Genomic DNA, 16,851 nt, shown 5'->3' on the forward strand with positions numbered 1-16,851 from the left:
GAAAAGAAAAAAAGAATGAAATAAAAAGAAAACTAGATGAAATAAAAAGGAAGACTGGAAGGATTTTTTTTATTGCACTATTAAAAGTGGCATTAGGGAAAAAACGAACAAAGAATCTGTTTCCGTGTAGGCTTTGCAATCGGCTGTGATATAATATGCGCAGCGAAATCACACAGCCGGCAACGTGCGTTGTCGAATATTTTGGCTTCTTAAGACTGAAAACATTGGCAAAGCTCCGCAGCACGGAGCAGCCAGCTTCTTAGTAAGTGCAGGTATTAACCACTGCTGTGATCTGAAATCATTTCGGTATAAGGGACCCTGGCTGGTTAATGAGCTCTTTACACTTGAAATTAAAGTGCTTTTAGCTTTTCTAGTTGTAGGAAGCTGGTCTCAATGTCAAGGGTAGAAGATTTATTTCTGTACTAGGCGAGAGCTGTCAGGCTTATGCTGCAGCCAGTTTGTGGACCGGCTGTTCATATATCATTTCTTGGATGGGAATAGCTTTTGGGCATCTTCACTTTCATGGCTGTGTTTGTTCCCCCCCGTGACACTTATTTTCCAGAGGTGGTAACCAGTCTGGTAAGGGCACAGCGTTGGGTTGGGGAGACGGGGGTGGTGGCGCTTTCTGGTGGGGGAGAAAAAGGGAGAGGAGCGGTCCAGCATGGGCGTGGCAAAGGGGGAGGTGCAGTCCTCCAAGGGCACAGCAAAGGGAGAGGAGCGGTCCAGCATGGGCGTGGCAAAGGGGGAGGAGCAGTCTGGCAAGGGCACAGCGAATGGGGAGGAGCAGTCCGCCAAGGGCACAGCAAAGGGGGAGGAGTGGTCTGATAAGGGCACAGGGAACCGGGAGGAGCAGTTTGGATGGGTGCAGTTAGGGGGAGCTGCAAGATTAGGGTGCGGTGAAGGGGGAGGAGCAGTCTGGTTAGGGTTAAGTTAGGGGGAGCTGCCAGGTTAGGGTGTACTGCATTAGAAAGCCATCTGGTAAATTAACATAACAAGATTGCCACCTGCGAAAGGCACAGCAGAAGGGTAGCAATGTATGTGTGTGTGTTTGGGGGGGGGGGGGCTACTTACAGCGAGGGGAGCCTAGTAAGAGCACAGCGCAGGGAATAGGGCAGAGCACAGTGGAGCTGCCTGGAAAGGACACAGTCTGCTTAGGGTGCAGCATGGGGGAGATGTCTGGTAACCAGTGCAGGGAGAGAAAGACAACAGTGTTTTTTTTTAAACTTTAAAATTAATGTATTAACATTTGCCCCGACAGCAATTAATAAGCATTATGCCGTTATCTGCCTGTTTTCCGATTGCGATCATGTAGTGCAAAATATTTATATCAATCCTATTTTAGATGAATACTCTTAGTCCGAGGGGTTTTAATTTTTAATGAAATGGCTACTGAGAAAAGGAATTACTTGCCCTTCACATGCCCATTATCAGAGGACTCCGTATACCCAGGAACGTGCTACGGTATATCCCAAACATAAGGAGCGGGATGTGATGCAGCCGGAGATCGCAGGACGTCCGGGATGCTGGCCATTCTCGGACATTTTTAAAGGGGCAATCATTTAAAAGGCATGGTTTCGCCTTGTACATGATTGCCTCTTTAAAAATAAACAGTCCGAGATCGAAATGCGGTCATTAGGTCGACATGGTCTAAAGGTCAACACACGCAAAAGGTCTAAATGAAAAAGGAAGACGTGAGTTTTTCATGATTTTTTTAAACAGACTTGTCCATACTTCACAAAAATAACTCATGACAACCTTTTTTTTGCGTTGACCTTTTGACCGTCGACCTATTGAGCCAGACCCCCGGCTTCTAAATCATGTGTAGAGACTCACTGGGGTATATTCAATTGATGCCGGATCCATTCCGAAATTATTTTGCCGGAGTAGACCCAGCATCCATTATTCAATGCAGCGGCCAAATCCGGATGTCGGCTTTGGCCGCTGATTGATTCTCACCCGGCCGGTGCGGGGACTGGTTGAGTGCGATGGCGGGAGCCGTCGCCGTCCTCCCTGCCTCAATCCGGCATCTTTTCATGTCGGATTGAGATTGCCGGAAACATGGGCAAAACCTTTTGGTTTTGGCTGTGTTTCCGTCAAAAGCAAGTGGATTATCGGCTATTCCGTCAATCCACCTGGTCTTCCGCAGTTTCGGGAACATTTCGACCTGCCGGGAAAAAAACCAGCTAGCATTGAATAGATCGGAACCCCTTCCGATCTATTCATGGGTCGACAGTCATTGAATATACACCACCGACTCAGTCACACGCAGAGATTCCATGATGTGAGTCATGATGTGCGGTGAGTCCTCTTGCACCCTAGTCACATCATGTTGCGAATAAATGGATTTTTGGTAAAAACAAAAAGGCCGCCCAACACCAGAAGACGCTCGGCATGCCGAGGGGGGCTGTTGGCGTGACTAGCAAAAATGTTTGTGGATATATCTGTAACATGAACACTATACGAAGAACAAGTCCTAAAACAAGTCAAGGCGATATTTGCATTCCTCAGATATTATAGAACATTCCCCCTACAGTCCTAACCGGTTACACGCAGATCATTGCAATATGACAACCACAGACTTTTCATTTATTTCCTATATTCCCTTCTGGTGTTTGAAGGCTGCGAAAACATATTTATTAATTCCTAACCCTTAATCTTCTTGTTCTCCTGCCTGTGGGAAGCTGGGCTAGATGAGGAGGGCTCTATCTGTAGGTGCACTTGCTAGTGACATTGGCTGCCAGTGCTGTGGCCTTTAAGCGTAGGACTCAGGACAGATACATCGGACGTAGAACAGATGCGGCAGGCTGCATGATGCATTGCGCCAGGCTGTGACTACTCACAACTGCCAACCGCACCATTCATCTCATTAGGAATTAATGGAGCAATCACCAGCTGTGAATAGGTAGTTGCTGCATCATACTGTAGGTATTGTACATCTGTGTGTGTGTGAATCAGGCCCTGCATGCCTGTGTTTTACACTCATTAACTTCAGTCAGTAGTGGAGCCAATACAGAAAGCACATATACAGTCGTTTCCTATCTACAGGTTCTCAGCTCTACCTACCCCTGTGCTGTAGATACCTCCGCTGCACCCCCAACATAGCATAAATGGGAGCCCTCGTCAGTGCATGTGGACTCTTACTCCATTGGCCAATGGTAGCCTCAGTTGGGAGTCCATGGAATGAAGAAGTGACGAGCAGTCTGTCATTTAAATTCCACAGCTCTAGAACTACCAAATGTATATACGGCAGCTCTCTCTGATCCCGGATTCCATGCCCGGCTCCGGCACAATAACTGGGAACCTACTGTAAGATACCATGTCAGTACCAGCGGAGGGATCGGTGTGCTACACATTGCTCATTGGGTTCCTTGCTCAGCCACTTGGAACACAATCAGGAAAGCAGATGCGGTAGGAGAACCGCTATCTACTGGTAGATAATTAGGGCTGCTTCTGGAGGTGCTGGCAGTTGTGGTCTGGTGGCCGTGAACAGTCTGCCTACCCAGGCAGTAGATAAAACAGGACCCTGGTCATTATTCCCAGGCGTTTTAGAGTGCTGTACACCATACCGTATTTACTCTCCTCTTCTCTCCCAGGATCCTCCACATACACGTGAACATTTCACCCACTACCGATCATCAACATAAACTAATCAAACCAACTGTATTCAAAAGCTAACCGCTAATATGCAACAGACTGGCCACAACCTTCCCCTTCGCTCATGCACCATGCTACACCAATGGAATGGATCATAGATAGGATAATACAGCAGGATGCTGTATTGGGAGTAAAGATCACACACCCACTAACATTTGTATCCCATTTCCCATGTTAGCGCGGGATGCGGTCATCTATTAGAATGAACTTAGGTCTACAGTCATTAGGTCGACCCCACTAGGTCGACTGGCAGGAAGGTCGACCTGACTTAAGGTCGACATGGGCCAAGGTCGACGTGACTTAAGGTCGAATTTGCATAAAGATCGACATGAGGAAGGTCGACTGGTCATAAGGTCGACATGGGGTTTTTCACTGGTTTTTGAGCCGACATGTGCCGACAGGCGGTATTTCATGCCCTACCATCCACTAGGGCGTGGAGGAGGTTATTAAAGCTGTGGCGAGCGAAGCGAGGCACCGTGCCCGAAGCATTGCGAGCGAAGTGAGCGATGCGAGGGTCCGATTCTCATTGCCAACTGTGTCCATGTCGACTGTGTCGACATTCTGATCAAAAAACAGTGAAAAATCCATGTCGACCTTATGACCAGTCGACCTTCCTCATGACGACCTTTATGCAAATTCGACCTTAAGTCATGTCGACCTTGGCCCATGTCGACCTTAAGTCAGGTCGGCCATCCTGCCAGTCGACCTAGTGGGGTCGACCTAATGACTGTAGACCTAAGTTCATTCTGACAGATGTACCGATTCTGTTAGCGCGCGCCCCCCCCCCCCCCCCCAACTCTGGCTCTGGCTCCCTCTTAATACCCTGCCTTTTGGTCTACCCCGCCACCTTTCATCTTTATCCCTCGAACCTGAACGCTTTTATTTCTTGTTTCCATACTATAAGAAAATGTTCCCAAATTGGGGGTTCATTTCAGTTGTACTCGTGTAAAATGTACTGGTTGTCACCTTTTCTTAGCTCCAAAATAGTATAAAAAAAATATATATATATATATATTGTATTCTTAAATAATCCAAACTTATGCTGGGGTACACCCTGGGTGATGTATAGCTAACATGCATGTTACATATACCGTTGCTCAATATCATTAACGATGTGCGCTACCAAGCATCGTTAATGACCCTCCCTCTCATTTGTACATGCAACTGAATGTTAACTATCTAGTCAATGATGCATGTACGGAGCAGGAGTCCCACTGACATCACTGACCGATATTGTTAATGATATCGGTCAGTGTGTATGCGCCATTTCCTTCGCCCGTGGCGATGCTGATATGGTTAACAATATCTGTGGTGCTGCGAATCACCCAGTGTGTACCCAACATTATGCAGTAAAGCTCGGTACACACTATGATCAGTCACCGATATCGTTAAAGATTTCCCTTGAACTCCCCGAAGCTCCAAAAGAACAGTATAGTGCGTACACACTGAACAATTGTACAAACAAAACATAGATCATTTGTCTTACCAGTGATCATCTTATTTATTTATTACTAGTAAGCCCACTCTAAGCAAAAGCTTAGAAAGCTAGTCTGCTACCTTCTGGGTTTGTGCATGTGTGAGAAAGAGATGCAGTTCCACTCTCTGCCAGCAGATGGCAGTGTTTCAGAGACTCATGGACACTAGACATAAATATAGAGGATTATTTACGCTGTTATTGTTAGCACACACTGAACGATATGCACCATGTACAGACAATGGAGGGTGGGGCTGGATGTTAATATATCGTTCACCCATTGTTACCGATATATTGGGTACACACTAGACCAGCGATTTGCGGTATACAGTCACTATACCCTGTTAAGGTTGACATGCATTGGGTCGACCACTGAAGGTTGACAGGCCTAAGGTAGACAGCAGAAAGGCCATAGTTCGACATGGGTAAGGTCGACACAAGCAGTAGGTTGACAATGGCATAATTGACAGTCAAAAAGGTGGATGTGAGTTTTTCACTTTTTATTGAGCCAACATGGCCTACCGACTACAGTGTGGTGGGAGAATAAGATAGTGTATAGGGTGCAGCGAGCCGTGTGAGGTAAGGGCGGAAGAAGTCGTGGAGACTGACCATGTCCTGTCACTTACGGATCTGTCTGCAGCGTCATCAGCGTCTCCCTGTGCTTTTGCCCGACCAGCAATCCACTGGGAGCTACCCATGGTGCACTCAGACATCAGCGATCATCTGCCCCATGCTGACAGGGGTGGAGGAAGCACCGGCATTAATCCTACATAAGTTATCAGGAACCCCAGGAATAGTACACAGCCAGCAGCCAGACACAGGGAGACCCGATTCCTGACCGGTCCTAATCGTGCCACTGGAATGGTTGCGAATGGGGAGCGCACGTCCCATTCCTGGCGGACCTAGCGCCATGTTAGTCGCCATGTAAGGCGCGTCAGGTCCCCGTCTTAAGAGAGTGGCTCCATCTGTTCCGCTCACTTCCACTCCCCTCGTAAGTGCTGCGGATACTTCAAATTGAGAGGAGGGGGCACTCATAAATGAAAAGCCTAATCAAGGGGTGCGGGAGAGAAAAAACGTTGGGAACCGCTGCACTAGACTATGTGCACAATATCGTTAACTATATCTTTATCGTGCATATCGTTATAGCGTGGACCCAACTTGAGTATATAAATAGTGGAGGCAAAGCTTTTTTTGTTAATAAATATAGGTCATTCCTGACCATGTTCTTAGGCACAGGAAAACGTAGGTTTTCATTGCCAGCTTCTATACGTGTCTCCCATTGTGATGTATTTTTACTGAAAGCAATGTCACTCACTGAGAAGCGGCTTGGCATCTCCATATATTATTAACAAAGCTGAAGCTACTACATCTAGCAGCCGCCCCGCTGGTGGAGGTAACAAAGCAGAGCGCAATATTGGAAACGTAAACCAGATTTGGTAAAGTCAACAAGCTGTAGGTGTAGCAAGTGGGCAACCAGCTGCCGGTTCGCCATGACTGTGAAATACACATACATTAAAAACTGAAGTCTCCCTAAGGCCCGTATTCAATCCCGGCTGAAATTTTCAACGGTTGAAAAAACAACTGCCGTTTTTGCCCTTTTTTGGGCAAATTCAATTCGCCCTATTCAATCCCGGTGCTGATTTTTGCCTGGTCGAAAAATCCAGCATCGGGGGGGGGGGGAGCGTGTATTGGGAAATTGCCGCAAATTTAATGTGGTTTTGACAAATTTGCGGCCATTTTCGCCCATGCCCATTTGGAAACAGGTGAAAATTTAATTTAATACTGAAAGGTAATCTTTGCCTTTTTTTCCACCTGGTGAAAAACTGGGCCAAGATTGAATACGCCCTGCACCAAGACTCCTCAGATAAAACAGAGCACAGTTCTACGGAGCATCATAGCTACTGACATCGAACACAAACTGCAACAAACACATTCACAATATAGATGTATCAGTACTTATTCATTATAGGGGCACTGCCATAACTAACCAGCCTGGTTGCTGGATCTACCTAGATCGCCGGTCAGGGCCAGTGTTCTCACCGGAGAACACTGGTCCTGACAGATCGCTTAGCATGCAGCACTGCGCAGCGGTGTGCTGAGCGATCTAGCATTGCTCAGCAAAATCTCCCTGCATGTAGGCCCCAAAAGCCTCCCCTGTATTTGCCAGCTACATGTAAAAGCACACTGTATTTAACCTGCATGCACAAAAAAAAAGCAAGAAAATATTTATTTATTTAACTAAAAATCAGGCCCTTTAAAGTCTACACCAAAACAACTGATCCGACTTCATCTGAACTTCAACTTGTGTTTAACAGTCTATGCAGATTTCCCGAATGTCATCTGCTGACGTGCAATACTATATACTTTTTATATTTACCGGTGTCTAGCAGTGTAATTACCTAAAGCCAGCTGGCAATAGACAGAAGTGTCAAAATACCGTAGAGAGAAAAATATATTAGAACCAGGAAAACAAATAGGAATAAGGTAAGCTGGGTACATGCTGTGCGATTGAAGGCAACGCCAATATCGGCGGTGCTCCCGGACAAACGATATAGGGCATACGCACTTAGCAGTATAGTTGATGATATCATTCAATTACATCATTGAGTGATGTCACCCGCAATCATCATCAATGGCTGCCTGGCTGTGTGTGGTATAGTCATTGATAATGTGTCGTCCAGGCAAGTCTTATTGTCTGTATTACAAGATGATATAGGGACAGTCTGTGCAAAGTGTTTCCCCTAGACTAGAGATGTATAATATACCCTGATAGCAGCCTACAACCAGGCTAAGAAACTCAGCGCAAAAGCGGCAGTACAGATGAGATGGCGCAGCAGCTAGTCGACTCTACTTAAGAAGCGGGCAGACTTGGAGGCGGGGCCAGGGGGATCGCACAGGTATTCGTGTTATACACAAGGGCCTGACGCACTGCACTGCGTCAGGTCCTTGTACACTACAGTACTGTAACACACACAGCCCACACTGCACTGCGCCAGGTCCTTGTACACTACAGTACTGTAACACACACAGCCGGGTGTGCATATAGATTCATATGCATGCCCGGCTGTCTCAGCAGCGCGACCGTCCATTACCCCCAGAAAGTTAAAATTTTACCCCATTTTTTGCTAATTGACCCCTGTTCCCTGACTACTGCTTTAGGAAGAAGCATTTCCAAACATGTTGAAAAACAGGTCTCTCCTGTTCCCTCGCACGTCTTAAACTATTGTACATGCAGAAAAGTACATTGAAGCCTTCTTCTAGGACAGGGATGGGGAACCTTCGGCCCTCCGGCTGTTGTTGAACTACACATCCCAGAATGCTTTGCTACAGTTTTAGCATGGCCAAATAGCAAAACTGTAGCAGTGCATGCTGGGATGTGTAATTCAGCAACAGCTGGAGGGCCGAAGGTTCCCCATCCATGTTCTAGGATGAAACTTGAAACAAAAATAATTGTCTAGGTCACAGTGTATGTACATTGAATATAATTATCTAGAATATCACAAGATGGAGGGACAAATAAAAAAACACCCTAAATTGTCCACAAAAGGTATGGGTCATAGGGTAGACCCAATTAAGGTCGACCCTAAATAGGTCAAGCCCTATTGGTCGACAGGCCATAGGTAGACACTTTAAAATGGTTGACATAGCTTAGGTCAACAGAGACAATCAGGGCCGGCCTTAGGCATAGGCAAACTAGGCAATTGCCTAGGGCATTTGGAATGCCTAGGGGCATCAGCAGCTTCTGCTGATTAAAATGATATGCAGCATGCCTATATTCTGTGTGTGAGTGAGGCTGTATCTGCATATGAAATAGTGTATTCATGGAAATCACTGTAACATAGCATTCCGTATGCAGGTACAGCCACAGTCGCACACAGAATATAGGCATGCCGCATATCATTTTAATCATCGGAAGCTCCTTGTGTGTGCTCGTCATAACAATGCAAATAAGACGAATTTTCAGCAAAAAATGCACCCAACATTATCAGAACTGGTCAGGAGCTGCATGGCCTATTAAGGCAAGATGTATGAGGAAACATCTGTATCCAAGCAGAGGCAGAGGTCACAGTGTTAGCGGCTGTGCGAGTGCTGTCTGCGGGTGGGTTGGTTGTGCAATAGTGTTCGGCATATGTGTAAGGGGCATTATGTGTGTCATGTATAAATGCATTTATAATGTGCGACATATGTATAACAGGCATTATGTGTGTCATGTGTATAAGGGTATTAGTAATGTGCAACATATGTGTAATGGGCATTATGTGTGTCATGTGTATAATGGCATTAATAATGTGCAACATATGTGTAAGGGGCATTATGTGTGTCATTATGTGTATGAAGGGTATTATTAAAGGTTGGCATAATGTGTAAGGGGCATTATGGTTATAAGCACATTAATAATGTGTGTCATGTGTAAGGGGCATTACTGTGTGGTATTATCAGGGGTGCCGAGTGAAAGGGGTAGGGGGTACAAATTATCCAGGCCAAAGTATGATGGGAGGGCCCAGTGGGGGCCCCGGCCCCCTCCCCTTAAGTGACAGCAGCAGCTGCAGCTCTTCTCCTCTGCTTTGTGCTGGGTTGCAGTGTGTCCATGGAGGTGGTTAAAATACAATATATTCTCAGGATTTTTTTCTAAAGGTATAATGTGAATAATGTGAGGAGTAATGTATATAAGGTAAAGTGGTACTACAGTGTGATGTAATGTGAATAAGGGACACCACTGCATGATATAATATGAATAAAGTTGCACTACTGTGTGGCATAATTTGAATTGGGGTACAATTGTGTGGCCATGTCCCTTCCCAGCAAGAACCCACCCCTGTTTCTATTTAAAATATTGCGGGTAGGAGCACCAAAATGATGACTGATATGATGAGGGTTGATGGTGCTGGGAAAGGGGAGCAGGGTCAGAGGAGGAACTAGTGTTCGGCATATGACGGTGCTAGGGGGCACCAGCCAAAATCTTGCCTAGGGCGTCATTTAGGCTAGGGCCGGCTCTGGAGACAATAAGTTGACACAAGCAATAGGGCAACATAGATCAGGTCGACATGAAGGTCAACAGGATTTTCCACCTTTTTTTTGGCATCTATGTCGACTTTCGTCAACATGGAGACTGTATCAGTGTACCGCTTCACTTCGCTCACCATGCTTCAGGCACTATTATATTCTTCCTCCATGTCCACGTGGATAGTTGCCCATAGCAACCAACCAAACTGCTTCTACCTATCATTTTAGAAGTGCTCAACTCAAAACTGATTGGTTGCTATGGGCAATTTCTCCACTGCTCCATTCTTTTATCTCTGCTTAGTACAGTACATCAAACCCGCAGTATTTAAAATGGGCCTAACACTCTCACACATTGCACGTGTAGCCATGTATGCGCACGTAATGCCAGCCATGGCCATCTTGCGCAGGGTGGCAACATGACCGAGGGGGAGATGTATTAACCACTATGAAGAATGGCAAAATGGACAAAAGGAGGCGTCACCCAGAACAACCAATCAGCTTTTAGTTAGCATTTCTATAAAATGAGAGGTACAGTAAGCTGACTGGAGACCGAATCTGATTGGTTGCTAAGGCCAACAATCTCATTAGTAAATTTACCCCACTGAGGATAGGCTTCTGTGCAGCAGATACTCGAAGCCAGGGGCCACGGACCCTCGCAGTAAGGGGGCCACGACCCCTGTAAGTGCATTTGATCTGATCAGCCATTCAAATCCAGGATTACAACCATTGCACATAACTCCCCATTATGTCATTACAGGAAACACAAACTCCATTCTGCCCGGACATGTAGATATCGGATATCTAATGCATCCAAGGACAACAAAGAAGGGTCTGCCACCTGCCCCTGGCAGGATGCCGCCTCTACACTGCCCACTGTGCAGATGCAGGAGGGTATTTTGGCGTTTGATAGAGTCAACTGATCACCAGGATTCTCACCCCGTCCCTCTGAAACCCCCAGGAACAGACTGGGAAACGGTTCTCTGTGTTTTACTTATCTTCTGTTGGAACTTGAATATGGAACTAGAATCTTTATAATCCCTTCAGATGAGGTTTCCACATAAACCTGTCCCATTCGCCCTTATAGCACCAGGGGGGAGTAACTGGTAGGAAAAGGCTTAAAATATTAAACTCCGGAGCTTAAGAGATTTAACGGATGACAAGGTGCAAAATCAAAGAGCCCAAAAAAACACCCTGATCTAAGCAGGTGAGGCAAACCCCGCTATATACGTATATACAGCTGCAATATCAAAGCGACCAGGTCTTCCGAACTGCAGGCAATGGAACGTGTAACTGGGGTGTTTAGGTTTTTATGCATCCCCAAAAACTGGGAGCATAACCCCAGGTGCAAAAATCCCAAATAATGACAATATTTGCTAAGATTATGTCAGAAAAATGCCAACGAAGAGCAAAACCGAGTATGTCTGTATTACTGTACAACACAGAAAAAGCCATAACCACCAAGACATTTAAAAGAGAACATTACCAGGCTGCATTGTTTCTTCTAGGATGAGGCACAAGCAAACTTGTCTCAAAAACCCAGAAATACGAAAAACGTGCATGAAAAACAACAAAAACTAGCAAACAATAACCAACACAAAAGGGTAAGAACAAAAGACGTCTTAATCAAAAGAAACAGATGTGACCGAAACACGGTAATTAACCCTTTGTCTGATGGGTGCTCTTTATAGAGATAAAGGTTAAAAAAAAAAACCAACAACCCCGACAACCCATCACGCTGTACCTTTCGAAGAATTAACTCTCCATTGTCTGGTCACCTCCAGGGTTAATGCAAATCCACCGAGTGCTGTGTAGTGACCACAGCCTGCATGGCTCAGGGTGCGATGCTTCCCCTTACAGCTCCAGGAAGGTGCGGCAAGCAAGACCAAACTTGATGCTGCCTGCAGCGTCCGTCAGTAAATTGTGGGTTATATACACACGCACACAAGAATATTCTTCCATTCAACAAGAGCCTTTGATGGGATCCGGGGAATTGAAAGAGCAACCTGGAATTCTGCTCGCTCTCTCTACGCTCTTGAGAGTATTATTTAAAAGGTTAAATAAAAAAATAAAAGAAATGAAAGGAAAAAGGGGCTTTATTAATCCCTGTATGAGCACAGCCAGACAGGCAAGAGCTTGTCAGCGCAAGCCATCATTGTAGAGCACAAGCCCCCCTCGGTGACAGAGAAGATAGCATTACACTTACTGCTAAGCTGGAAGGAGCTAAAAATGCTTACAAGCCGTATAAAGCAACATGTGATTAGCACAATTAAACTAAAGCTAAATGCACAGTGCTGAATATATATAGAGGGGGGAAAAGACGGAAAGAACTTCCATTCCTCTGTGCGCCCCCATCACTTACATACTTGTGGAGAAAGGAGTAGCATTTAGCCATGTACTAAACCGATGTCAGCCACTTCAGCGTGCATTAAAGGCAAACCGTTCCAGCCAATAGGGAACAGCTACAGAGTCACGGAACCAACTGATTAAAACTGAGCCATAACTGGGACAACTGCCAAAAAAGGTCCTGGATCAGGACGGGATCCACATTGTATTACTCACTGCTGGCCGGGGAATATCCAGAAGAATTCTGTTATTTTCACAAGAGCAGAGGAAAATGATGGAAACGATAGAATATATATATATATATATATATATATATATATATATATATATATATATATATATATATATATACACACATACACACACACATATATACAAACACACACACAATATCTATCTATCTCTATAAATATCAAATATCTATATCTATATAGAAACACACACACACACATATCTACACACACACACACACACACACACTGTTTTCCTAATTGATCTAACTACAGTTGTAGGCACATTGTTGCTCTACTGCTGCTGCAAAACTACAACTCCCAGCATGCCTCGCTTAGATGTCAGCTGGAGAGATGCTGATGGTCTTATCTGCTACAGTTCCAAGAGTACTGAAACAAATTGAATGCAGATTATATTTCAGCTCACTCGTGGAGTCTGATCATGTCAATCATAGATTTCTAGATGTATAAACCCACAAAGACGTCAAATCAATACAGTATTAGCGATCACATAATAAAAAGCCGTTCTAGAAACCCAAGTAGGCTCTAGAGACCGCTTAAAGTTTAACGACTCGGGAAATATGACACAAATCCATTTATCTGGAGCGTATAATTATGAAAAGCTCAGCCACCGCCACCTACTAAGATATGCTAATGTACGGAAAGCAGAAAGAAAGGGCTACTTACTACATAGCAGCCAGCCGTCATGTTATACAGCCTCTCAGTAAGTCGGGTTCTATTCCCAGAAAATTTAGGAAGTGGGTGCAATGTGTGTTCCTTCCTGTAACTAGTGATATCACCGCTACAGTATCTTACACAGCAGTATCTCGTTTTTATAAGCAACACTCAATGTAGATGGAAAGTTGAGTGCTCCCATTCCAAAACTAAATTCAAATAAATAAAAAATAAAATTTACCATATTTCTCCCCCTAGATTGGGGATGTTGGTTCATTAGTTTCCTGCGAATGACCGTTAGCGGTAGCATCTTAGAATAACTCACAGATAATACAGTGTCATATTTTCACATGGCAGCAGTAATTAAATCCACTAAACGGAGTTCAACCCTAAGCTATTAAAATATAAATCACGAGCAATTAACTGCTCTTAAGGCTCCGTGTCGGATTGCAGGAAGTTGCCATACAGCTGAACCAAGGGGAGTTTAATTGGGACGAAACAGCCAGAGTCAATTAAATAACACTTTCATCCAATGATATTATCCAATGCTGCAAATCGTACCCGATTCACAGCTGCGGCGATAAACTAGAAAATCCAGCTACTGAATCTTCTTCCACCACGCGGCAGGAGCCAGCAGGAGAAAAATGTTGGCGTCACCGCCGGTTAAGAGGCAGACAGCAGGCCGCGGAAAGACGGCTTTGGCGGCAACATAACTAGGCCTTCAGTTTCATCAATAACATGGGCCTATTACGAATTGTGAAAATGGATATTCCTTGTGGTAATCAAGGTGATTAGGAATGTTTTTTAGGCCTATTTACCACTTTATAAGGCAATATATAGTATTTACCACCGTGTGCAACCAGTGGGCAGCTAGAAAGGTTTTATAAAAAACAGGGACTTTCTTCAGTATCCCAAAAGACAAATTGTGTATAGAGAAGTGAAATAGACCCTTCAACCAGCGCTAGATAATAATGGGGAATAGTATACTTCCCTTAATCAAATATCAGAGGAACTTCTGTAACGGATCACCAAATTCTTGGATCCTTATTCCATTCTCAGAAGCAAATCCACATGCAAGATAAGTATGTACAATATCATTGCATAAAATGTATTTTATTGTTATTAATTAATTATTATTGTAGCGTAAGAGTTTACGTAGGGGTGTAAATGGTGGGTTTGGATATAGGTATGCCTAATGGGGTAGGTTATACAGGGTGGGGGGTGGAGGGGGGGGTACATGTTAAGTGTTGTTTGTTTTTATTTTTTGTGTGTCTGCAGAAATACGGCCCTATCTCGCTATTACCCTGTCCTCACAGCCCTGGTTGAAAACAAAGTAAAAGGTGACCCCAATATATGGGGTGGAAGATGTTTTTCCCTAAAGTACACCCGAAAGATACTTATTATTATAAACACATCTTTATTGTCTAATTACTATCGTTCTATAATCACCTATAACAGGTTGAATATTGGGGGTGGACTCTCGGTGTGGGGAGTTTGCCGTAACCTGGAAATGAATTATTATCATGATTAAGATTGTGACATGGAATGTACGGGGTTTGAATAACAAAATCAAACGGTCCCTAGTCCTTGCTTATTGTAAGACCCTGGAGGCCGACGTGATCTGCTTACAGGAGACTCACCTCTGTGGTGAAAAACTTCGGTCCTTAAAACGACCGTGGATCGCACAAATGTATCATGCACCGTTCACGTCGGAATACGCGAACGGAATACCCGGAAGTGACGTAGCGGCAACCCGCAGACCCGGAAGTCCTGTACCCGGTGCCTGCCGCGGGAAACCGCTGCGTCTAGGATTGGCAGATCTTCACTTTAAATATCTGACTGAGGAGGCACCAAATCACACCTTGAAAAAGGATCCAGGCGGATCTGAAACGCGTCGGTGAGAGGCGACCATGTGCGGACCTTGGAGGGCACTTACCCGCAGACCTGGTGGCTGTATGAGACCCGGACCCATATATGCTATACCCATGCCTGTTTGAACTGTATTTGCAACACAGTTCAATACCATCTGGTAATGACCCTTTCAAAGCTGCTGCACGTAGTCACTTTATTTGTAGGCCATTCAATATTTGCTTTGATGTTTTTATTCATTCTCATGTTTTTATCTTGTTGATTAACAATAAAATACATTTTATGCGATGATATTGTACATACTTATCTTGCATGTGGAATTGCTTCTGAGAATGGAATAAGGATCCAAGAATTTGGTGATACGATACAGAAGTTCCTCTGATATTTGATTAAGGGAAGTCTACTATTCCCCATTATTATCTAGCGCTGGTTGAAGGGTCTATTTCACTTCTCTATACACTATTTACCACTTTGGTTTCTGTCTATCTGCTCATGCGTCGTTGTGGCCATTTGAGCAAACGGAAACCAACAATGGTGTGAAACCACCGACCATCACTGGCATCTATGTGGATGGACTTCTTTAGGTTTTGGGTTTAATAAGACCCTGTTCTTTCCATGTCTAACAAAGTTCCATGCCAGCATGGGTGACCTCAAGTCTCATGGACGCACTGCAAGATACTGAAAGGTCGGATGGATGCAGAGAGATTCCAGGTTTTTTTTTTCACGAAAAATGCCATCTGCAGATAGATCTGCCAGCCAGAAGATAAGGTGCTAATGATACGAACTCTATTAAAGTTCTTACATTTTTATTATATGGCAGGAGCCATGAGAAGCAGCTCCCCTAGTCATATGCTATGGCAGCGCCCATGAGAACTGGCTCCTTTAGTGATATGATATGGTAGTGCGGTTAGTGATATTGAGAAGTGGCTCCTCTATCGATAGGATATGGTAGTGCCCATGAGAAGTGGCTATTCTATCGATAGGGTATGGTAGTGTCCATGAGAAGTGGCTCCTCTAGTGATATGACATGGCAGTGCCTATGAGAAGCGGCTCCTCTAGTGATATGATACGGCAGTGCCGATGAGAAGCGGCTCCTCTAGTGATATGATAGGGCAGTGCCGATGAGAAGTGGCTTCTCTAGTGATATGATATGGTAGTGCCCATGAGAAGTGGCTTCTCTAGTGATATGATATGGTAGTGCCCATGAGAAGCAGCTCCCCTTAGTGATAGGACATGGCAGTGCCCATGAGGCGTGGCTCCTCTAGTGATATGATATGGTAGTGCCCATGAGGAGTGGCTCCTCTAGTGATAGGATATGGTAGTGCCCCTGAGGAGTGGCTCCTCTAGTGATATGATAATGTAGTGCCCATGAGGAGTGGCTCCTCTAGTGATATGATATGGTAGTGCCCATGAGGAGTGGCTCCTCTAGTTATATGATATGGTAGTGCCCATTGAAAGCGGCTCTTCTAGTGATATGATATGGTAGTGCCTATGAGATGTGTCTCCTATATCGATAGGATATGGCAGTGACCATGAGAAACAGCTCCTCTAGTGATATGATACGGCAGTGCCCATGAGAAGCGGCTCCTCTAGTGATATATG

General features: G+C 44.8%; 1 protein-coding gene across 5 annotated transcripts in view; it reads right to left on the minus strand.

Moving 5' to 3' along the window:
• Positions 1-16,851, minus strand: part of TIAM1 (TIAM Rac1 associated GEF 1) — a 244,461-nt gene that overhangs the window by 18,519 nt on the left and 209,091 nt on the right. The window contains exon 1 of one of the 5 annotated variants that reach the window (XM_083171845.1): positions 11,874-12,466. The exons of the other annotated variants lie outside the window; for them this stretch is intronic. The gene's annotated coding sequence lies outside the window, so the exon portion shown is untranslated. Of the gene's footprint in view, positions 1-11,873; positions 12,467-16,851 lie in introns of those variants that run through there. 5 annotated transcript variants of the gene reach the window in all.

The sequence above is a fragment of the Crinia signifera genome, chromosome 2, assembly GCF_055691185.1.
Source record: "Crinia signifera chromosome 2, ASM5569118v1, whole genome shotgun sequence".
In the NCBI taxonomy this organism is placed as follows: Eukaryota; Metazoa; Chordata; class Amphibia; order Anura; family Myobatrachidae; genus Crinia; species Crinia signifera.